Here is a 24,679-nt window from a genome sequence, read left to right as displayed (position 1 = left end):
TGTATCATAAACTTTCCACTGTAAAAGTGTCATTCAACAGTTGCACTGTGTGTGAGCCAATCTAAAGTGGTGTCAGTAAAGCCATTTGTATGCATGCAGCAGTTGTGATTACCACATATACATGAAGTGTTTTTAGATTCGTGGCTGCACAATTGAAAAGCCAGCCCACCACCATTGTTTATATGTAGGCACACTGGACTTAAAGTGGTTGTAAACTTTTACATAGGCCCAGTGAAGCGACCAGCCTCAGTTGATACACAGTGATTGAACAAATCCTCCTCCCTAAGTTGTACCTGTTTATCTGCAGCTGTTTCTTCGCTACAGCTTTCTAAGACACAGAATCTCTCAGCTCTGAAAAACAGGTATGGGGATCTAAATTCACACTCAAACAGCTCAGTGAAGAGAGTGATGGAGCCCTGATTGGACAGAATGGACCCCCCCCCCCCAATCACATAGCACACAGTAAACATGCAGAGCTGAGGCTGTCAATCACATGCCGTGTGCTGGAGAGCTTCTTCTGCAACATCAATTATCTCTTGGAATTGGGAACAGCTGTCAGATGTGACTTATGCAGATAACAGAGAAACCTGTCAGCAGAGAGGAATCACACTCAACGCTTTGGATAGAGACAATTACATACTATAGAACAAACTTTCTAAACAAAGGGCCAGTTTACTGTCCATCAGACTTGACGGGAGCCAGACTAGGGCCAGTGAGAGTAGAAAATGTCCTGGCATCCAGTGGGAGTAAACAATGCCCTATCTTTGGTGTCAGTGGGAGGACTAGTGCCCCATCGTTGGTGTCAGTTGGAGGAATAGTGCCCCACTGTTGGTTTCAATGGAAGACATTTTGCCCAAACATTGATGTCAATGGCAGGAATTGTGCCCTTTCATTGTTGTCAGTGAGTGGAATAGTGCCCTATTGTTGGTGTCAGTGGGAGGAATAGTGCCCCATTGTTGGTGTCAATTGAAGGAATTCTGCCCCAATGTTGGTATCAGTGGGAGGAATTGTGCCCTTTCATTGGTGTCAGTGAGTGGAATTGTGCCCTATTGTTGGTGTCAGTGGGAGGAATAGTGCCCCATTGTTGGTGTCAATTACAGGAATTGTGCCCCATTGTTGGTGTTAGTGAATGGAATAATGCCCCAATGGCTGGATAAAGCCAAGCAAAGGGCCGCATCTAAATCCCAGGCCGCAGTTTGGAGACCGCTGCTAGAGAAGGATATGCTCTGAGTGCAGGCACTGCCACCTTTATTATCAAACTCACTTTTTCACTTAGCAAAGGTTCAGGTTCTCTTATTCACCTACAGGTTTAGCGCAATATCCTGTTTGGGAGGGCCATTTGTCATCTCCCCTTCTCAAAAGAAGGCTACACCTGCAAAAACTATTTTACTTTAGCCTTGCAGGAGGGTACATTTTAATTCCATACTGTAAAAATCATAGTTTTAAATCCATGGACTGTTCTATTTTAAGTAGGAAAGGTTTTAAAAAGAAATGTACAGTAGTTACAGTAGTTACAAAATGTTAGACAATAATTACAAAATTTCTAGCACATTCGGCAATAGAGGAGACATCTCTAGAACATGCTTCCTAACTCTTCTAATAGATGCATCCAACCACGGTTAACTGAGATTATTCCCTGTTCATGCCAGATACACTATATTGTCAAAAGTATTGGGACACCTGCCTTTATACACACATGAAGTTTAATGGCATCCCAGTCTTAAGGCCCGTACACACGATAAGAAAATCTGTAGGGAAAATTTGTCCGACGACCGATCTGCCGATTTTCGGTTTGTTAGTATGGTGCTTTCGACAGCCAACTCCGACTTTTCAGCTGACAAAATCCTGATGTGCAGGTTATAAAATTTTTGTCGTCCGTAATACAACATCCGATTTTCGTCTCATTAGTACAGATTTCGAAAGAAAAAAATCTTAAGAGCAAGACTAGGCATGCTCAGAAACGAAAGAACACATACAAAACAATCCAACACATGACATCACTTCTGAAGTAGAATTCTGTCGCATGGGAAAATTCGTATGAAAATAATCTCTTCACTTTCCACATCAGACTAGCATGCCACAAAAAACGGACGACAGATCGTTCGATAATCTGATCGTGTGTACGGGGCTTAAGTCTGTAGGGTTCAATATTGAGTTGGTTCACCCTTTGCAGCTATGACAGCTTCAACTCTTCTGGGAAGACTGTCCACAAGGTTTAGGAGTGTGTCTATGGGATTGTTTGACCATTCTTCTTCAAAGCGCATTTGTGAGGTCAGGCACTGATGGACGGACAAGAAGACCTGGCTCGCAGTCTCCGCTCTAATTCAAAGGTGGGCCAAACTGGGATGCCATTAAAGTTCATGTGCAAGTAAAGGCAGGTGTCGCAATACTTTTGACAATATAGTGGATGTATTTGTCAATAGTCAGGGTAGCAGCTGTAAAGGTTCAGTAAAAACCAAACTAGTTGAATTCTTAAAAATTTAGGGTAAGACCTCAGATATTTTAGTATCTCAAACTCTCAAAGTAATAAGACTTTTTAAAATACCAAAAATACAAAAAATGTTGTTGTCTTGAAAAGAAAGGGCACCAAGTAATGGTACCTCTAAAGTCTGAGATGCACTTCAAAAGAGTGTAATGGTGATGTGATTTGAAATGCACTTTTTGCAGAATTATGCACAAACAGCTGTTGTCATGATTCCTGTAGAAATTCATGGAATTGGATGTAAATGAACTTATTACTGCGTTCCTCTTTAACTTATCAACCAAAGTTGCCTAAAAATAGTATATACACCCAAATTTAAATGGAACTTCAAAAGCAAAAGCCACGCCTCACAAAACCTCTCAATGAAATCTTCAAAAACAAACTCACAAATACCTCCTGCATATTTAAAGTAAATATACATCTAAATATCGGAGGAATTCTGAATCAAGAGTTCAAATTAGTGTCTCCCATACATAATCCACAAAATAGAATCCGCAGTCAGCGTTCCATTCAGAGACTCTTAAAAAAATGCAAGCATACACTATGGAACTAAAAGAACTTTTAAATATGATTCATATGTCAGGGGTGGGGGACAAAAAGGAAATCCCTCAGAAATGGATCCCCCACCATCGGTACTATACCACGAGGATGTCTTCTAGGCAAGCAGGCTTCCACAGGCTTCCACTGACAAGTGGCATCTCCCTCCATGCAGCCCTGCACTCTCGGCTCCTGCTGTACACTCTGCTCCAGTGGCGAGGCTTCCCAAGCACGGGTCTGCCAGCTACTTGCCTGTGGTCCATATGCCTCCTATGCAGAGATGTATAGTAACTAAGTAGAACTACTTCACTACTGTACTTAAGTACCAAAAGGTGGTATCTGTACTTTCCTAGAGTAGAATTTTTTTCTCCTACTTCCACTTTTACTTCACTACATTTTTTCAATGATTTCAATACTTCTACTCCAATATTTTTTTTTGTGCTGCATAGTTACTCGTTACAATTATAAAAATTACCACGGCCAGAACAGTAGATGGCAGGTTTCATGAAGCTGAAAACATGTGTATTATCAGCGCATACGAAAATAAAAGCTACTGTATGTATAAATAAAAGCTGCATTTGAAATAATAAAAAAACAATATGATGTTCAAACTTTTGACTTCTTTCTTTAATAACTACATAACACAGTACTTGTACTTTTACTTTCAGTACTTGAGTAGCAATTTTTTTTTCAAAACTACTGGTACTTTTACTTTCAGTACTTGAGTAGCAAAATTTTAAAAAAAAACTACTTGCAATACTTAAGTACAAAAAATGTTGAATACTTTAGTACTTCTACTCAAGTCACTTTTTGATCGAGCACTTCCACTTCTACTCAAGTCACTTTTTGATCGAGCACTTGTACTTTTACTCAAGTATTGGTTTCGAGTGCTTTATACAACTCTGCTCCTATGTCTTGCAAAGCTACCCTCTCTGATATGCTTTTGAGTGCATTATACTTTTTTCAATACAATTGATTTGTTTCTCTTTCTTGAAATAAACTGTCCAAATAAAAATGAACCACAAATTTATTTTTCGTTATATAAGGTTTCTTCCTCTTATGCCTTTTCCAAGAATTTTTCTTTCAGAACATTTTCTTGCAATCTATAATCCACCAATTCATAACAGTTGCTTCTAAGTCATATGAGCTGTCCTCTCAGAATGCTTTTTACCCATAATAATCATTAATGCTGTAGATGTAAAAATTTGTTTTAGTATAGAGTTTATTACCGTAAACCCAAATAGTGAGATCAAGAACAATTACACTACTTACTTCCCACCTGGCCATAAAAACATTTGCCAGGCCGGAAGTAAATTTGGCTGGCATTACAACTACCTTAATTTGTATATAGAAATTACTATCAAACCAAACATAGTTCTTTGACATTGCAAATTCCAGACTTTCTAGAATAAATTCCCTCTGTGTGTCCAAGAGCTCACCTCCATTGGTTATAAATTATCTCACTGCATCTAATCCACCACCTTGTGATATGTTTGTATATTAGGAGGTTACAACTGCAGTTACCAAAAAATACTGCCTTTCTACCTTAACTTACCTTAACATTTATTCATAATATGTTTTGTTTCCCTAACATACCAGGGAGTATTGATACAATGTTATAACCATAGGGGTGTGTGAAAATAGTAATATAAAATATATAAGTATATATAATATAAAAATAACATCTATATCTGGCAAACCCCTCAGCTGAGGTGCTCAGGACCTTACCAGATGTGGGTGGTCAAATACAAGTGGTGTCAGGGGAATGGGGTGGTGTTGTAATTCATACTAGCTACAGATTCATTGCAGAACAGGATGGTGTTGTAGGTAAGGATGGCCAGAAGAGGCTAGTGTTTTGGGTAAGGGTGGTTGCAGAACCTTTGCAGAACAAGATGATGTTGTGGGAAGAGGTTGCCAGAAGAGGAAGGTGTAGGCGTTTTTTAAGCAATTTTTGTCCACCAGTCTCTGACATCCACTCGATGAAGGTGGTGTTGTGGGTAAGGGTGGCCAGAAAGTGGTCTGGTACAAGTGGTAAACAGATCTCTCCAGCGGTGTGCTGTCACTACTAAGAGGGATTCCATCTTCATCTGGTCTTCTCTCTGGGTTCTTGGGCTCCAGTCGTTTGGCCAAACTGTGATGAGGTAACTCACACATATGCGCGCTGGTGTCATGGTCACAACACAGCTCTCTCAATGGATGGTATGCCATCCATTGAGAGCGCAGTGCACATGCCCGGGTGCTATCACAGGCTGCTACATTTAGGACATATTCACTGTACCTACATTTAAGCCCTATTATAAGCCTACCTGTAGATACAAGATAAAAAAAATTGAGTTTTCGGATCAGTTAATAAATGGGTAAATAGAAGAAGGTTGATACATGGTTGCAGAGGGAACTGACAGTGTAGGGGAGAAGAAGAAAAGTTGTATAGGTCAGGAAGCAGTCTGGGGGAGAGGATTGGGAAGCCCAGCTACATAAAGGTCACTAAACTGCACTGGGACAAGATAACAGGCAGCTATGGAACCCATGTACCAGTAAATAACTCACCCCATGGGAATGCAACTGATCAGCTGTGACTGTGTCAGGAAGACAGAGCAATGGGGGAGAGAGATGAAAAAATATACACGCTGGGAAAAGGAGTATAGGAAGAACTGCAGGGGGAGAAACAAAGTTACAGGATAACAAACTCAGGAGCAGAGCTAACATTAAAGCCAGGGCTGGGAGCAGGGGCAGATCTAGAGTTTAGTCTCGGGAGGGCCACTGCGGTTTTTCGCCAGCAATTTGTCTGGGCAATGGCTGGTGTCGGCGCTTCAATCCTCAGGGCACCATGTTTGATTTGGTGTCAGGATGATTGAAGCGCATTTTTTCTATTATTACAGTGTAATATAAAATTAAATTGTTCAACTCACCATAATGCAGAATCAGAATCTGTGGGAGCCCTGAGCGTGTCACTTGCCACGTCGCCTGCCACCAGATGCAGTTTGTCACTTGCCATGTCACCTGCCACCAGATGCAGCTTGTCACTTGCCATGTCACCTGCCAGCAGATGCAGCTTGTCACTTGCCACGTCACCTGCCACCAGATGCAGCTTGTCACTTGCCACATCACCTGCCACCAGATGTAGCTTGTCACTTGCCACGTCACCTGTCACGTTGCCTTCCACCAGATGCAGCTTGTCACTTGCCACGTCACCTGCCACCAGAGGTGGATTGTCACTTGACACGTTACTTGCCACCAGATGTATCTTGTCACTTGCTTCTCTGTCTGCTTCCAGATGCAGCTTGTCACTTGCCACCTAGAGCGGCATGTCACTTGCCTATGGCTGTGTCCCAGAGTGAGGGCAGGCAGTGAGAGATAAATTATTCTCACTGCTGCCCACTGAGAGCGGTGCTTTGTCACAAGCTGGACAGCGGTGATGCAGGGCGGGCGGTGAGAGATGATGTCTGCTCACTCACCCGCCCGCTCACCTGCCTGTTAATCCATTCACTGGTCTTCTGTCTGCACTCTCAGTGCCCTCACCCCGCTCACCTGCCTGTCCGCCTTCTCAGAGCGCTCACCAACGCCGCCGGCTGGCTCACTATTGTTCTCTGGGGGGGGGGGAATCGGCCCCTTGGATCTGCCCCTTGCTGGGGGAGGGATTAGTGAGGGACAACTGTCTCTTTCTCAGCAGATAAAACTGGCAGCAGCTAGAGGGGGAGAGATCAGCTTTCAGCTGCTGGTGGAAGATTTCTGTATATGTTGTTTATCACTAATCCCCCTCCCTGTGTGGGACCCCTGTGTGCTTGGGCCCCCTACAAGAGGACCGGTGGTCCCCCCTATCAGCGGCCCTGTCCCCAGTGTTAGTATAATACATATTTGTATATGTTTTGTTGAAATCTCCCTTTAACTCACTTGATATTTTGCTAAACAAATATCATGAAAATAATCTTTGTTTTCATAAAAATCAATAAAAATTGCCTGTTGTTTGAAACAGCTTTCAAAATGGTTTGCTTTTGGTTATCAGAAGCATATTTTGTTTTTTGATCATTCTCTTGAATAAAGTAGGTGCTAAAACTGATTTACAACAGTCTGAGTGAAGCAGTGTAAAATTAATGAGGCTTAGCACTAATTATTTCATGTATAATTTAAAAAAAATAGAATCAGAGTGGAAGTGCTTTGAACTTTTGCTTATAATGAAAAATAGTATGCTCTGCTGGTAATGACAAAACTCCACAGACGTGTTTCTTTTTGTGTCCTTCAGCAGCCAGATGTAACTGTAACACTGTAGTCATCACCGATCAGCGCAGGAAAATGCCAGGCTGAACTTGTGAGCCACAGGAGAGGGAACTAAGACCAGGATTCTAGCCAACACAAATTGGCTTCATGGTTTGATGTACACAAATATTCTACATTGTAATTGCAGTGTGGAATGCAGAGGCAATACAAAATCCCATATAGCCTGTGGAAACTGGCCAAAGTAGTAATTACGTACATGAAAAATACTAAAATCCCTGCCTTTGTGATGTTCTTGTTTTTCAAAAAACAAACTTGGAAATAAAATAATTAAATATGTTGTGAAATCTATACAGTGGCTAGGAAGGCAAATTGACTACATAAATTAATTCCAAAGTATTCCCAATATTCAAAGAGTTATTTCCTTGGTACTTTCTGTCTCTTATTGTAGATGATACAATTATTTTGGAGTTTGCAGGTGCTACCTTGCTACAATGCTACACTGGCAATGTGATGCCTTAATAAAATAAAGCCTTAGGCAGGCCATAGACCAGGGGTCAGCAACCTTTTTCCACTTAAAGACCAGATTAAATGTACGTGAATGCACGAAGGGCCGCATTTACTTGCTAATAAATTAAGATAACATTGCACAGCCTCTGCACCTCTGGCCCCCTTTACGTTACACAGCCCCCGCACCTCTGGCCCCCTTTACATTACACAGCCCTCTGAACCTCTGGACCCCTCTACATTACACAGCCCCTGCACCTGGCCCTCTTTACATTACACAGCCCCCGCACCTCTGGCCCCCTTTACATTACACAGCCCCTGCACCTGGCCCTCTTTACATTACACAGCCCCCGAACCTCTGGCCCCCTTTACATTACACAGCCCCTGCACCTGGCCCTCTTAACATTACACAGCCCCACACCTCTGGACGCCTTTACATTACACAGCTCCTGTACCATTGGACCCCTTTACATTACACAGCCCCCCTGCACTTCACACAGCCCCCCCCTGCATATTATACAGCTCCCCCACTACACAAAACCCCTGCAAATTACACAGCCCCCCGGAAGCTACCTAAGCTACTACTTAAGCCACTTTGTTATGTTTACACAAATGTCCCTGTTTGCTAATGACAAGTGTCCCAGTGCCTGTGTTTATTATTAAAATGCCACTTGATTCTGAGCACTGCTCGACGCTCACGTGACTAGGTGGATCTCTTCTCCTCTCCTCCTCCAAGCAGGGGACTCTCAGCCCCTCCCACTCTAGCTATCAGATCAGGAGAGGGGAGAGCCGGCCGGTCACATGAGCGCTGAGGGGCGCTCGGAATTCAGGTATATAGTGGCATTTTATTAATGAAGCACAGGCATTGGGATACTTGTCATTATCAAACAGGTACGTTCGTGTAAACATAACAAAGCGGCTTAACAACCACTTTAAAATGTCAGTGGGCCGGGTGTACGTGAATTCAGCACCGGGCTGTAGATTGCCGACCCCCTGCCCTAGACTGTGCAAATTTCTTTCCCGCAACCACTGATTGCAGGAAAGAAATTTGCAGGATTCCCCCATTAACACAGACAGTGTTGACAGGGGAATCCCTCCTGCCAAGCAATTGTCAGAAGACATGTGATTATCGGTAGCGGCTATAGCAGCCACTTGCGATAATCGCAAGCAAATCTGGCAGGCTGGTTGTACCCAAGTTAAGCAATCTATCAAGTTGAATGAAAGTATTCAGCTCATTGTACCACAAGTATATTTGTGTTTACAGGTACCTCATCCCTAGTAGAGTAGCAAGGACTTTGGGGTTTGGGGCATAGGTTGGAATTTTAAAGGGTACCGTCATAAAACCAATAAATATGGTAAATTGAATATATTAAAATGTATTTTATTAATTACATATAATCCCCCAGCAGGGGAAGGGGACAGAAAACACTACAAAAAATAAATCATATCGACATATATATCAGCAACAAGATATATACATTTGTTTAAAATTGTCAAAACAAAACAAAATCGCATCCTTGTTGTGTAGGTGGAATCATCAGAGATTACAGCTGGGCCAGGGTGAGCCGGTACCAATATGTATTTCTCTTATAGATCCGCTACCCACTACCCGACATGTTTCGCAGTATGTTTCGCTTCTTCAGGGGCACAAGGGTATGAAGCTTGTAGCAAAGGAACTGCAAAGTAGTTGAAAAAATACATAATTATTTACCATACATAAATCAAAATTACAAGTTTTTAGATTCCATAAGAAAGTTATGTCTGATATCTGTGTATGTCGGGTACGGAGCAATTGGCAAAAGCCTCTCCATCTTACGACACATCACATATTCAGTCACATAGTTCAAAGTGCAATACATGTATACAGCAGATTGTAACCTGCATTGACATAAAGGTCGAGGCAGACGTGGATACTCCCACCTATGCCACTGGTGATGATAAATCGAAGGTGGGCTAAGCTGGAGGCCAACTAAGTCCCCCCATGGGATATGGGCGACCACAAGGCAAAATATAGCTGGAACAGAGTGTCCGGCCTGAATGGTAATTGAAAAAGTAATAATAATAATACATCCATAGGAAATATGGTGTAGACAGGTATGTGCAGAGACCAAACAAGACCATAACATTATTTAGATTTGTTTGGTCTCTGCACATACCCCGCATCCAATTTGCATGACAGGAGGTTCAATTGAGCCGGTTCACACATCTCCAGGGTGGCCACGAGCGTGTTGCACAAAGTTGCGTCTGTGTGTCTTTCGCTCCGTTTTAGGCCCAAATTCAGGCAAAAATTTGAGCCAGATTCATCCCGGAATAGGGAAAACAGGGACGCACCAGACCCCTGCTGTGAGCCACATCCGTATTAGATGTGAGAAGAACCCAGCCTAAGAGTTTCTTCTCCTCAATATTCTATCAGCATCAGACCTGCCCTGAAAGTCTGAATTAGATTGGAGGCTAAATTGAAATAAATCAATTTTTAAAAAGAACACGTTGATATGTAAAGCCTAAAGTGATTTAACGCGTTAGAAAAATATGTACTGAGGACAATCAACCAGTTTCATTATAAAATAATACTCTGTAATTAACTGCATTGTAGCCTACCATGTATAATCCAAGTATAATCTTCAGAGAAAAATATTCAAAGGATTTATTGAAAAAAAAAAACATGATTAACATTAAGCAGTAGTGCTTGATCATTTATTTGACCAATTATTTACAACATGTAAATTATTGATAGTTTAGTTATGCTGGTTGCGTGGTTCTATCAACAAGTTTCACACTGTCATGTGAAATAAAAAAATGAACCATGAATGTTAGTTTTGGCTTATGTTGAACTATAAGAAACCTAATCCATTAATGATTTACAATGACAAAAGATGGTTGTGTTTAAAGTCAATGAAGGATATGCAGTAGAATGAAAATTTAAGTACATTCCATGGAAATTATTGACTTTTATTGAATTTTTCAACATATTTGAAAACGGAAACATTAGATCCTTAACTCAAACAGTACCTACAGAAAAGGGTAATATATTTAAACATATAACACTAATATTAACACTAATATTAACATGGTATACAGTGCATCTGGAAAGTATTCTCAGTAGTTCACTTTTTCCACATTTTGTTATGTTACAGCCTTATTCCAAATTGGAAAAAAAAATCATTATTTTTCCTCAAAATTTTACAAACAATACCCCATATTGACAACGTGAAAGAAGTTTGTTTGAAATCTTTGCAAATTTTTTAAAAATAAAAAACTAAAAAAATCACATAAGTATTAACAGCCTTTGCCATGACACTCAAAATTGAGCTAAGGTGCAACCTGTTTTCACTGATCATCCTTGAGATGTTTCTACAATTTGATTGGAGTCCACCTATGGTAAATTCAGTTAATTGGACATGATTTTAATAGGCACACACCTATCCTATATAAGGTCCCACAGCTAACAGTGTATGTCAGAGCACAAACTAAGCCATGAACTCCAAGGAATTGTCTGTAGACCCCCGAGACAGGATTGTTTAAAGGCACAGATCTGGGGAAGGGTACATAAAAATTTGTGCGGCATGGAAGGTCCCAATGAGCACAGTGGCCTCCATCACCTGCAAATGGAAGATGTTTGGAGCCCTCAGAACTCTTCCCAGAGTAGGCCGCCTGGCCAAACTGAGTGATCGGGGCAGAAGGGCCTTAGTCAAGAAGGTGACCAAGAACCCGATGGTCACTCTGACAGAACTCCAGCGTTTCTCTGTGGAGAAAGGAGAACCTTCCAGAAGAGCAACCATCTCTGCAGCACTCCACCCATCAGGCCTGTATGGTAGAGTGGCCAGTTGGAAGCCAATCTACATTAAAAGGCACATGACAGCCCACCTGGAGTTTGCCAAAAGGCACCTAAAGGACTCTTAAACCATGAGAAACAAAATTCTCTAGTCTGCTGAAACAAAGATTGAACTCTTTGGCCTGAATGGCAAGTGTCATCATGTCTGGAGGAAACCAGGCACTGTTCATCACCTTGCCAATACCATCCCTACCATCCCTACAGTGAAGCATGGTGGTGTAAGCATCATGCTGTGGGAGACTAGTCAGGATCGAGGGAAAGATGATTGCAAATGCAGCAATGTATAGAGAAATCCTTGATGAAAACCTGTTCCAGAGCGCTGTGGGGCGAAGATTTATCTTCCAACAGGACAATGACCCTAAGCACACAGTCAATATAACAAAGGAGTGGCTACGGGACAACTCTGTAAATGTCTTTACGTGGCCCAGCCAGAGCCCAGGCTTGAACCCCAATGAACATCTCTGGAGAGATCTGAAAATGGCTGTGCACCGATGCTCACCATCCAACCTGATGGAGCTTGAGAGGTCCTGCAAAGAAGAATGGGATAAACTGCCCACAAATAGGCGTGCCAAGCTTGTAGCATCACACTCAAAAAGACTTAAGGCTGTAATTGGTGCCAAAGGTGCTTCAACAAAGTATTGAGCAAAGGCTGTGAATACTTATGTACATGGGATTTTTTTAGTTTTTTAATAAATTTGCAAAGATTTCAAACAAACTTCTTTCACGTTCTCATTATGGGGTATTGTTTGCAGTATTTTGAGGAAAATAATGCATATAATCTATTTTGGAATAAGGCTAAAACATAACAAAATGTAGAAAAAGTGAAGCGCTATAAATACTTTCCAGATGCACTGTATTACATAGTCATTCAGGTTGAAAAAAGGTAGTCCATCTACTTTAACCAATAGAAAGAAAAATAGAGCAAAAAAAAGAAAAAAAAAAACCATATACAGAATCTTTTACCCACTGTTGATCCAGAGGAAGACAAAAACCCTAAGAAAGCATAGTCCATTTTGCTGTAATAGGAAAAAACGAAATCCTTCCTGATCCCCCAGTAGGCAATCGGCTATTCCCTGCATCAACACTCTCTGGTGTTATTATCTAAACACGTTGTTATCCAGTTTTGTGCATCCAGATATTTTTTTATCCAGTTTTGTTGTTATCCAGATATTTTTTGCATTTAGGAATGTTTCCAGTCCTTTTTTAAAACAATCTCCTGAGCTGGCCAGAACTAGTTCTTGAGTTCACATTTTCACAGCTCTTACTATGAAGTAGCCTTTCCATATTTGGAGGTTAAATCTCTTTTCCTCCAGATTTAATGGGTGTTCCCATGTCTTTTTGTAGTGACCTTAAAGTCAATAACTCAACACCAAGTTCACCATATGGCCCAATGATGTATTTACACATGGTGATCATATCTCCCTTTAATTACCTCTTCTTAAAAGCAAATACATTCAGTTCAGCTTATCTTTACTCATAGCTGAGCTCCCCCATGCCCAACTGAGCTGCATATTCCAGATGAGGTATTACTAATGATTTTTACTGGGGCAAAATGAAGTCCCTCTCTCTCTGGAGTCTATGCCTTTTTTAACACAGGGAAGTATCTACTGTACCTTGCTTTAGAAACTGCAGCTTGGCATTGCACCCTATTATTAGGTCTATGATCTACCAGAACACCTAGATCCTTCTCAACTATGCACTTCCTCAAGTGTTCTCCTCCTGGTATGTATGATGCGTGCATGTTTTTAGCCCCCAAGTGCATAACTTTACAATTATCAATTTTTCACCTAATTTGTCACAAAGTTGCCCAATTAACCACTTAAGCCCCGGAAGATTTGACCCCCTTACTGACCAGGGCCTATTTTGCGATTCGGCACTGCGTGACTTTAACGGACAATTGCGCGGTCTTGCGACGCTGTACCCAAATGAAATTGACGTCCTTTTTTTCGCACAAACAGAGCTTTCTTTTGGTGGTATTTGATCACCTGTGCTATTTTTTGATCATGCGCTATAAACAAAAAAAGAGCGACAATTTTTCAAAAATTACAATATTTTTCACATTTTTTTATATGAAATATTATATGAAAATCTAATTTTTTTAACATTTTAGGCCAATTTGTTTTCTGCTACATATGTTTGGTAAAAAAAAAATCGCAAAAAGCGTATTTTGATTGGTTTGCGCAAAAGTTATTGCGTTTACAACTAAGGGAAAGATTTTTGTCATTTTTATGATGTTTTTATGATGTTTTTTTTTTTAACGAGTGCGGGACTGCGACATTGCGGCGGACAGATCAGACCCTTGACTAACATTTTTGACACTTTTGGGGGTACCAGGGACATTACTACAGTAATCAGCGGTATACATATGCACTGTTACTGTAAAAATTACACTGGGAGGGAAGGGGTTAACTTTATTGGAGAGGGAGGGGTTAAGTGTGTCCCTAGGGGCGTGCTTCTAACTGTGATTGGATGTGGCTGTGTGTGTAACAGCACAGATCAAAGGTCCTACATAGCAGGACTGTATGATCTGTGCTTTTACACAGGGAAGAATGACAGGCGGCTTTGTTTACATTAGCCGCCTGCTTTTCTCCCTCTCCACCCAACGATCGCGAGTGACCGGCGGACATGGGGTCCGCTGGTCACACGCGCGGGCTTCTTAGGGTACGAGCGGGGGTGGAAGCGCGCCTCCGGCGGCGCGCTCGCCCCCTATTGGCTCCCAGGCTAGTGACGTACCGGTACGTCACTTTGCCTGGGAAGGGCTGACCGCCGCCGGTCGGCAAGTGGTTAAACAGTGCATTGAGGTCGGCTTGAAAGTTGGGGACATCCTATTTTGACTTTATTCCACTACACAAATTGGTCTTATTTGCAAACACAGAAACTGTAGTTTTAATCTTAAACTCTATATCTTTTATAAATAGGTTAAAAAGCAAGGGTGCCAACAAGGAAGTTTGGGGTATGTCACTAATAACCTTAGACCAACCTTTCTCAACCTTTTCAACACAGAGGAACCCTTGAAATAAATTTCTGGCTTTGGGGAACCCCTGCTAAAAATTAAAAAGCTACAACTCATGACACATTAGTGTGACAGTCAGTGGGAAGAATGCTCCTTACTCTTGTCATCATTGGGAAGAATTACCCCCTTACGGATAGCTAATAGAAACAACAGTGTCATTGGAAGCGTTTCTGAGAGGCAGAAATTGCCCATTGCTCAAGGAACTCCTAGCAATCTCAGGAAGTCCCCTAGAGTTCCACGGAACCCTGGTTGAGAAACCCTTCCTTAGACCATCAGAGAATGAAAATCAAGCCTTGAAATAATGTGCTGTGGACTGATGAATTATGCCCCATACACACGTGCAGATTATCTGCAGACTTTTGTCTGCAGACTTACCAAAACCATATAATATGAGGTCAAACCTAAACACTTTCAATTTGTATGCAATCCGGCAGGCCCTTGCACTACATAGAAAAGGTAAGTCTGCAGACAAAAGTCTGCAGATAATCTGCACGTGTGTATGGGGCATTAGTGACACTGATGTTTGGCTACAGAAACAGTGTGCTTGTTACAAACCGAAGACAGCATTTGGTGAAGAGTGCCTCAAACCAACTATGAATCATGAACGTGGAAATGTTATGCTATGGGGTTGCTTTGCTTCTTTAGGGCCTGTTCAGTTTGCAGTTTTGTTGGTTGAGTTACTAAAGATAAATAGGTGGTTAACTTTGCAAGGGAATTTTCAGTTTGCAACAAAAATTTCACTCAGCGTAGTGAATGAAGCGAAGCTCTGCTTACTTCCATCATCCAATTACGTGGAAGCAAAAATGCAGTATATTCTTTCAAACAAAACATCAACTCACACATTCAAACAAGGACCTCCTCTTCTCAGCTGTCATTTAAAATCTGCTTCTAATAGGAACTACACCAACCGGTTAATCATGAGTATTGTCATTCGTTTCACATAGTCATTAAATAAATTTGCATCTTCAGATGAGTTTAATTGTTTGTCTGTTACATAAAGAAAATGTTTGGAGAAGCAGTTTATATGGAAAATATTAATGTTTTAGTGGATCTTATTTGCCAAATAAATCCCTATTAAACAGCAGAAAAATAATATCTACTTTCTATTTTCCAGTAAGTCAACTGTCAAATGCTAATTAGTGGAAAACAAAGAGAATATATTCATCAAGCTCAGGGCTCACTAAATGGTGGACCACGGTCTAGACCTGGACAGAGCGACCGTCCTGTCCGGACCACAGCCATGCTACTTATCAGCCTTGGTGTTCTCTCTGGGGTCTCCAGCCTGGCTGCTACCACCATACTTACAGCAGCCAGGGGTGGGAAGTGTTGCAGATTAGGACAGAGAGCAGGCGTCTTTTCATATAAACAAGCTGGTAATCACCCACTTGTTAACAAAATAAATTGGGCAGCCCCCGCTCCTGTCTGCGGTGAGTAATGTAGCTGCAGCCAGGTGGGGGACCCAAAAGAGAACACCTAGCTGCTATGTGCCTCTGCCCTGATAGGACTGTGCAGGGGAAGCTGCTAATGAAAAGTGGCTGTGATGTAAAGGAGGAGATCAAATGTGCGGATTGGGGAATTGAGTCATTTAAAAAAGAAAAAAAAAGATGAATGCATGGCCAGCCTAAGTGTACCTTTAGGCCTGGTTCACAGCAGTGCTACTTCAGCAAGACATCAACGCTGACTATGAGTGCTATTTCATGTGTGGCTTGCTGAAATCTGTGCGACTTCATTTAACGGATGTTAATGCAAGTCCCACTGAAATCGCACAAATAAAGCGAAGGGAACCTTTTTCAAAGGTTGAACGGTTTCATTGCCCCAGATAGGGGTGTGAATTGTCATGCAACTTTAAACTATCAAGTTGCATGACAAGTTGCACTAGTGTGAAAAGGGCTGAAGGCCATGTTACATGTTATACCAATATATAGGGTGTAGCATGTAACAAAGTGTGAAGTGGACTCGGCCTGCCTTCTGGCAGCATGTGGGAGTTCTTCTCTTATGTTAGTTGTCAATTTTGAAATCAGTGTGGATGTTCCAGGCTCTGCCAACACAGCTGCGTCATTCATTCAACGAGATCTCTGAATTAAAAAACTATAAGTCCCACCTGCCACAGAGGCAGATATACTTGTGGTTATTCAATTATTGTTCTCAATTGAACAATAGTCCATTGACAATTCCTCCAATGACATTTTCAGGAAGATTTTGTAGGGGTCTGGCATTGCACCCACAATCCACTGATTGCAGCTGAAATGCTTTGCAGGCTCATTTGCAAAACAAATAATAAATGTACATTTTTTTTCAGCAAACATATATGCATTTTTATATATTTTGTTTTTGCAAAAGGTGAACTTTGTTTTTAAAGTTATTGTACAGGATTTTTTTTTTCTAAATAACAAACATCTCTATACTTACCTGCTGTCTGCAGCACTAGACTGAGAGACCCAGGAATTGTGGGATATATAGTTTCATTACAGGAAATGTCAGTTCTTAGACTACAGAGAGAGATCATGCATTAGCCTGTGCAATGCCATGCTTGAACACAAACAGAACTACGACACCAGAATGTGAAGATTTACATCAGGTGGAAGCTGATTAATTAGATCAGACACAAGCAGGCAGAGCAATTACCAGCTCCCCAAGCAGTTTTTCATCACATTCGCTCCCTCATATTTGTATTGGTGAGGCATGGATCGTGAGCCAGAACAAGAAGTTATCTGTCCTTTTAACAAATAGAGGCAAGCTAAACAGATGAATGCATGAGCAAAGGAGCATTAATCAGCCATTACACTACAAATTTCAGCCACAACATGTTAGTCCATCATTACAAGGTAAGGCAAACAAACAACACAGGGAACCTAACTCTACAATACCTATTTAAAACAACAAAAACATTTTAAGCAAACAATGCCTTTAACTCCTTGGCGCCAAGCGCACGAAAATTTGCAGCCTCTCTGCGGCCGCAAATTTACATCCAATAGCGCTTGCAGAGCTGTGCTGAGAGCGCACACTCTGCACGCTCCCAGCAGTTCCTGCACGGCTAACTGAAAGCTCCCATTCACAGCTTCGATCGGGAGCTTTCTAATCATGTGACTGCCATGACAACCAGTCACGGTGATAACATGACTATAAGCCCTGCCCTGCCTCCCGGCATATTTAACACCTTAAAGGGCCGGCAGGCGTCGGCTCTAAGGGGTTAAAGGTGGTCACACATGGTAACATCAGGCTACATGGCTTGGGCAGCACAATCCCCAAAGGGTCACTTCACCTTTCCTTTACTTTTGCAAAAAAAAAAGTCCATAATGCAAATAAATGCTTACTTTCTCTTACGTGCTCCGACAGTCGCCGCCTCTTCATATTCGTCACATATGGGGTATTAGACTTTGCTCCGAAGGAGTAGCTAGGCAACAGAATATGTTAACAATAAAGCTTTTAACATATCCCACCCTCAAGGGGTGGTCCCCTCAGTCAATACCCTCCTACTTCCTGCAACCATATCTCAGTTTTAATGTCTAGCTTGTCAGGAGTGGCTGGCTTTTTCTGTGCTGGGGCTTTCTGCCCCAGACTCTTTCTTCTTTTTAAAATTTTGTTTGAGTTTTCTCTCTACCTTTACTTAGCTGTTATTTTTGTCAGCATTAGTTAGTTCTTCGGACGAAGAGGATCGTGCAGACTGGGTCTCGGGCTGATCCCCCTGATCGCAGGTCGTGGGTCAGTGGCTTCCCAGTCTGCCTTCGAGCGTTCAGCCAGGTAACGCTCCTGGCACGGTGAACGACCCATCCCTGTTCGGTGCATGGATGATTGGTGAGGTGGCTACCTCACTGGACGCTGTGCGGTTTCTTAACCCCCATTTTGTGCGTCTTGAATGCGACTCTCCCTGCCTCATGTGCAGCGGCTTGTTCGCCTGTGCGGGTTCCCCACGCCATGTGAGGTAAGTGTATTTATGTGGGGACCTGTCTGTCTGGGGGGGTGTCAGTCTGGGACTGTGTAACCTGCCTTTAATCACACTGCTTGTCTCCCTATCTCTCGGCTGCATGCTGTGGGCTGCAAGGGGGGGGGGGGGGGGGAGATGTGTGACACTGTCTGTGTCAGGCTGATCAGTGTGTGAAGCTGTGTGCTGTGGGGCATGTTTTTTGGCATGTTTGGGCACTGTACAGCGATCGCTGCGGCGATCTGACATGTATTCTGATACTGGAATGTAATGTGTGTTTTTTACTGCACTGTGGAGCGGCGGTTTCGGCGCCAAACGGCGCCATTTTGCCTACTCCCGCTCCGGCCACATGTTTTACATGCATGGCGGCCATTTTCTTGTAGCCTCCATAGGCTTACATAGAGCGCCCTGGCAGCATCACTTCCTCTTTCCTGGAACACCGATCGAGGCAGCAGCAGCGGCGAGGGTCTCCTCAGGTTTTACCCTTCTGTTCTTGCTATCCATTGCCTGTGTTCAGTTTGCATATTCCCTGTGGGGGTCTTATTGTGCTGAGTGTGGTGCGGTGGGCTGCACTTGCCGCGCTTGCTTAAAAGGGACAGTTAACCCTTTGTTGTCTGGCATTACAGGGGCAATGGACTCTCAGGAGGGAAAATTTCCTACAGCCTTGGTGGAAAGCCAGGGGACCGCTGTCTCCCCCCCAGGGGGGGATTTGGCCACTATTGTGGCTGGCCTTGCTGCTCAGGTGCAGATGCTGGTGGCTGCTCAATCTACTAAAAGGCCCAGAGTTGCTCTTTCCTCTGATTCTGAGGGTGAGGGTGATAGGGCTGTTATGGCAGGGGCCTCCTTATCGGGGTCCCGCTCCTCTCTTGATCTAATAGGGTCTGAGGTGGAGGCTGATGTTGAGGGGGTTGATAATTCTCCCCCTGGCTCGCCTGAAGAGCTTGCAATCATGGATGAGTTGATTGCTTCCATAAAGCAAACGCTGCGTTTGCAGGATGTGGTGTGTCCCCCCGCCGCCTTGGCGGCTTATGGGACGCAGAGAAAACGCAGGACGCCGCAGGTTTTTCCCTGCAATGATGATTTTCAGCGCGCTGTTAAGGAACAATGGCGCAATCTACGCAAGCCTTTTGCTGTACCAAGTAGATTCAAGCTGCGTTATCCTTTTTCACCTTCCACTGATGAAAGGTGGTGTGTGCCACCCCCAGTGGATCACGCAATTGCGGTTTTAAACAAAGCCACTGCGATTCCTGCAGAGGATTCCCCGGTGTTCCGTGACGCCACGGATAGGAGACTGGAGTCTCTTACCCGTCATACTTATTCTGTTACGGGTTCTATGCTTAAGGCTCTGTTTGCTTCTCTCATGGCGGCCCAGGCGATCGCGAGTTGGACGCAGATGCTTAGGCGCGTCCTAGTGGCCGATTCGGCCTCCCTGGCGACCCTGGATATGGTGGATCAAATCCACCAGGGTGTCATGTGTCTGTGTGATGCGGACCTGGACCTGGTTCCGTTGGCCGCACGTGTGCACAGTGTGGCGGTGTTGTCTCGCCGCCTGATTTGGTTAAAATGTTGGTCGGTGGACCAGTCTTCACGTAAGACCTTAGCCAATCTACCTTATGATGGGTCTCGCCTTTTTGGGGAGTCCCTGGATGTGTTGATTAAGGGGATCACCGGGGGTAAGAGCACTCTCTTGCCCCATTTCCCCAAAGCTAAGGGGGCTTCTGGGAAGAAGCATGCTAATTTTCGGCCCCCTCAGGGGTCCTTTCGTGCCTTTCGGCCGCACTACAAGGGCAGGCCGTTCAAAGGTCAAGGCTCTCAGAAGAAGCCCTGGTCTGGTAAACAGAAGTCCGGCCAATCCGGATCTGCAGCCCATAACAGTGCGGCCTGAAGGGGCGCCCTCACCCAGTTTTGGGGTGGGGGGACGCTTGCTCGGTTTTTCTTCAGCCCTGGTTGGCCCGTGTGCGGGACAGATGGGTTCAGGAAATCGTTCGATCTGGTTACAAGATCGAGTTTCTCTCTCGGCCGGAGAGCAGATTTTTTCCCTCAAATCTTCAACTGTCTCCAGAGCGTTTGCGGGACCTGCACCTGGCGGTGCGGGACCTGAGGGCTCAGGGAGTGGTGGTTCCGGTGCCTCATCGGGACAGATTTCGGGGGTTTTATTCCAATCTGTTCACCGTGCCCAGGAAGGAGGGCAAGGTTCGTCCAATTCTGGACTTGAAGGCTCTGAACCGCTCTGTGCGGGTTCGCAAGTTCCGCATGGAATCCCTGCGGTCGGTGGTGGCTGCCCTGGTTCCGGGGGAATTCATGGCCTCCATCGATTTGAAGGATGCGTACCTTCACATCCCCATTTTCGAAGGTCACCAGAGGTACCTTTGATTCGCCATTGCGGAGGATCACTACCAGTTCGTGGCGTTACCTTTTGGTCTCGCCTCGGCTCCGCGGGTCTTCACCAAGGTGCTTGCACCGGTTCTGGCATTGTTGAGGGCCCAGGGCATTTCTGTCCTGGGGTATCTAGACGACATCCTGGTTCGGTCTGCGACCAGCCAGGGTCTGGAGGAGGACCTGTCTGTCACGATGCAAACTCTACAGGAGTTTGGTTGGACGATAAATTTTCCAAAGTCGACGCTGAGTCCGTCGGTTCGTCTTCCCTACCTGGGAATGATTCTGGACTCGGTACAAGCGAAGGTCTTCCTGCCGGAAGACAAACTCAGAACTCTTCAGGAGGAAGTCAGGTCCCTCAGGGACGTTCCGCACTCGTCTTTAAGGACGTGCATGAGATGTCTGGGATTGATGGTCTCGGCCTTCGAGGCGATTCCCTTCGCCCAGTTCCACACGCGGGGTCTCCAAGTGGAGATCCTGTCCAAGTGGGATGGGCGACCTCAATCTCTGGATCTTCAGATCTCGTTGAGTCATCGCACCAGAAGAAACCTTCTGTGGTGGCTCCAGTCCCCGATGGTGTCCGGGGGCAAGTCGTTTCCTCCTATCTCGTGGACGGTGATCACCACGGATGCCAGCCTGTCGGGCTGGGGTGGTGTTCTGGGCGTTCTGTCTGCCCAGGGAACTTGGTCGGAGGGAGAGTCTTCCCTTCCGATCAACATTCTGGAATTACGTGCGATAAATCTCTGTCTTCATCGCTGGACGGACCGGCTGCAGGGCTGCCCGGTTCGGGTGCAGACGGACAATGCCACGGCGGTGGCCTACATCAACCACCAAGGGGGCACCAGGAGTGCCCGGGCGGCTCGAGAAGTGGCCGACATTCTGTCTTGGGCCGAGACTCATGTCCCGGCGATAACGGCAGTTCACATTCCGGGAGTGGAGAACTGGCAGGCGGACTATCTGAGTCGCCAGACCCTGGATCAGGGGGAATGGTCTCTTCACCCGGCTGTCTTCCAGATGTTGTGCGCGAAGTGGGGTCTTCCAGATGTGGACCTGTTCGCGTCTCGTCTCAACAACAAGGTGAGAAGGTTCGTGGCAAGGACGCGCGACCCTCGGGCAGACGCGTCAGACGCGTTAGTGGCCCCGTGGCATCAGTACAGGCTGATGTACGCGTTCCCACCGATTCAGTTGCTGTCCAGGTTCCTTCGCAGGTTACTCTCGGAACGCAGCACGGTGATTCTTGTGGCACCGGACTGGCCTCGCCGGTCCTGGTACGCAGACCTCGTGAATCTGGCGGTCGACGCCCCTTGGCGTCTACCTCTTCGAGACGATCTACTGTCTCAGGGACCGATTTACCATCCTGCTTTACAGTCACTGGCTTTGACGGCCTGGCTGTTGAGACAGAGGTCCTGAAGGAGAAGGGTCTCTCTCCAGAGGTCGTTCATACTTTGATCAACGCTAGGAAGTCTTCCTCGGGGAAGGTTTATTACCGTACTTGGAAGGCCTATTTTGCCTGGTGTGAGTCCAGGGGGTTTTCACCCCGCACGTACTCGGTTTCCCGTGTGCTGTCTTTTCTTCAGACGGGTGTTGATCAGCGTTTGGCGCTGGCTACGATAAAGGGTCAGGTGTCTGCGCTGGCCGTTCTGTTTCAACGTCCCGTGGCTTCCAACTCCTTGGTTGGCACTTTTATTCAGGGTGTGCGGCATCTGGTTCCTCCTAGGAGGGATCCTTTGCCCCCTTGGGACTTGAATCTCGTTCTATCTGTGTTACAACGTGCTCCTTTTGAACAGATCAGGGAGATCTCGTTGTCTATGTTGTCCACAAAGGTCGCCTTTTTGGTGGCGATCGCTTCGGCTCGCAGAGTGTCGGAGCTGGCGGCTTTGTCCTGCAAGTCTCCGTACCTGGTTGTTCATTTGGATAAGGTGGTCTTGCGACCTAATCCTTCTTTTCTTCCGAAACGAGTTTCGGAATTCCATCTTAATGAGGATATTGTCTTGCCTTCGCTGTGCGCGAAGCCTAAACATCCGAAGGAGGTGAGATTGCATTCTCTGGATGTTGTTCGGGCGATAAGGGTTTACCTTAAATCGACTGAGTCTTTTCGTAAGACTGACTCCTTGTTTGTTCTTCCAGAGGGTCCTCGGAAGGGCATGGCGGCTTCGGCCTCTACCATCGCCAAATGGATCAGGCAGACCATTGAACAGGCCTATGCTTTGCAGGGTAAGGCTCCTCCTGTCCCTGTGAAGGCGCACTCTACTAGATCTTTGAGTACGTCTTGGGCCTGTCGTCATGGGGCTTCTGTAGCCCAGGTGTGTAAGGCGGCGACCTGGTCGACCGTGCACACTTTCACAAAATTCTACAAAGTAGATGTTCAGGCATCGGCGGATGCTTCCTTTGGCCGCAAGGTTCTTAGTGCGGCTGTTCCATAGGGTCCCTTGTTGGGGACTCCTGGCTGTTGGGATAGTTTTTTTGTATCCCCTGGTTTTTTTGTCTTCTCCTGGGTTGTTGCTCCTGTTGAGCACTTGTTTTTTGCTGTTGCCCAGCTGGTTTCCTTCCTTTGGTAAGGTTCCTTTCTTTGATGCGGAGACTGCGTTGCCTTTCGGCGCGGATGCGTTTCCCACCCCTCATGTTTGCACTGCTTTGGGACGTCCCCATATGTGACGAATATGAAGAGGCGGCGACTGTCGGAGGACGTAAGAGAAAACTGAATTTTTGTAAAATCTTACCTGTAAAATTCCTTTCTCTGAGTCCTCCGACAGTCGCCGCCCCCGCCCCTCTTTTGGGGTTTGGTTGTATACTCTACTGCTATTCCACTAAAACTGAGATATGGTTGCAGGAAGTAGGAGGGTATTGACTGAGGGGACCACCCCTTGAGGGTGGGATATGTTAAAAGCTTTATTGTTAATATATTCTGTTGCCTAGCTACTCCTTCGGAGCAAAGTCTAATACCCCATATGTGACGAATATGAAGAGGCGGCGACTGTCGGAGGACTCAGAGAAAGGAATTTTACAGGTAAGATTTTACAAAAATTCCGTTTTTTCAGCTGCAGGATAAGGAGACGAGGACAACATTATCAGCAGCTGAAAAAGTAAGCATTTCTTTGCCAAACTGAGCTCTGCATTTTAATTTATTAAGAAAACTGTAATATATAGACTCTTGTTTTTAGTAAGAAAAGTATGGAAAAGGTAACTAACCCTTTAACAGATTTTAAACTACTAATAAAATGTGGACATGTACCATCCATGCAAAACCTCCATACTTTGCAAAAAGGATAACACAAGAAGTTGGTGCCGATTGATATGTCAATGGCTAGAGATTGGATGAGAAAATAATTTTCTTCCCCATGAACAACCACAGGATAAGAAGACGTACATAAATAGGGTTGATTTACTAAAGGTAAATGGTCTGTGCACTGCAAACGCAGTTTCTCTAGATCTGAGGGGAACATGCAAAGAAAATGAAAAAAAAAAAAAAAAAAACAGCACTTTAGCTTGCACATCATTGGATGATAGAAAGCAGCAGAGCTCCCCCTCAGATCTACAGCAACTGCACTTCCAAGTACACTTGCAGTGCACTTATGCACAGTATATTTGCCTTTAGTAAATCAACCTCTATGTATGTATGTATCTGTCTTTATATATTTTATGAATAAGAGTGAATCAACAATATAAAACAATAATGGCCTTTGTTTTTCAAGGAGACAAGAAGGCAAAGCTGCTGTGTGCAATGTGATCTGAACACGTCATGTTATGGTCACAGAAATTAGACACACCACAGGGAGGTTTATTGGCTATAAGTCACAA

Source organism: Pelophylax lessonae (assembly GCF_965119305.1).
Source record: "Pelophylax lessonae genome assembly, chromosome: 1".
NCBI classification, from domain to species: Eukaryota; Metazoa; Chordata; class Amphibia; order Anura; family Ranidae; genus Pelophylax; species Pelophylax lessonae.
This window is presented reverse-complemented; position numbering follows the sequence as displayed.